The following is a 903-nucleotide window of genomic DNA, read 5'->3' on the forward strand; positions in this document are numbered from 1 at the left end:
CCAAGCCGTGTATACCGAACCTGTACAGGCTAGAATCACGGTTCTACCTATACCATGCCAGCCTAGAGCATCGCTCGTCGATGGCTAGCCACAAGGGTACCCTGTACCAAGGAACGTGTCGGTAGGTCAAGCCAGCCTACCGCGACCTAGACGCCTAGGTCGCCAAGCCACGTACCGCCCCAGCTCATCCAAAGCCGACTGCCTAGGGATACCCTGTACCAGCGAGCTTCCCAGGTCAGCCTAGCCGTACTAACCGCCCCAGTATCGACAGTATAGCAGCCTATATTGTAGGCTAGTGAGCTCGGTTCGCAAGGCCGCTATACTTTTCATATATAAATGCTACACCAAAATTTTTGTCCACTTTCAACCGAGCCACCTGAAAACGCATTTTTTTCTATATAATAGTGCCAAATTCTATATGTGGGTAGTTGATCAGAAAATTTTTCGACGTACCCTGTGCCATCGAGCTTCCCAGCCCATTTTCGAACGAAAAGCAACCACGTTCTTGCCTTGCCTGGGAAGGAAAGCATTTCACGGAATGCACCTTCCCTATCGTCCGAAGCCAGCTGCCTAGGGGTACCCTGTACCAGCGAGCGCCTAGACAAGCCTAGCTCAGTGTACCGCCCCAGTACTGTGGTATAGCTCCCGATATCGTAGGCTAGTGTGCTCGGTTCGCAAGGCAGCTATACCACTACTATATGAATGCTACACCAAAATTTTTTGTTCATTTTCAACCGAGCCACCTGAAAATGCATTTTTTTCTATATAATAGTGCCAAATTCTATATGTGGGTAGTTGATCAGAAAATTTTTCGACGTACCCTGTGCCATCGAGCTTCCCAGCCCATTTTCGAACGAAAAGCAACCACGTTCTTGCCTTGCCTGGGAAGGAAAGCATTTCACG

The sequence above is a fragment of the Sinohyriopsis cumingii genome, chromosome 4, assembly GCF_028554795.1.
Source record: "Sinohyriopsis cumingii isolate HCF-2022 chromosome 4, ASM2855479v2, whole genome shotgun sequence".
Classification (NCBI taxonomy): Eukaryota; Metazoa; Mollusca; class Bivalvia; order Unionida; family Unionidae; genus Sinohyriopsis; species Sinohyriopsis cumingii.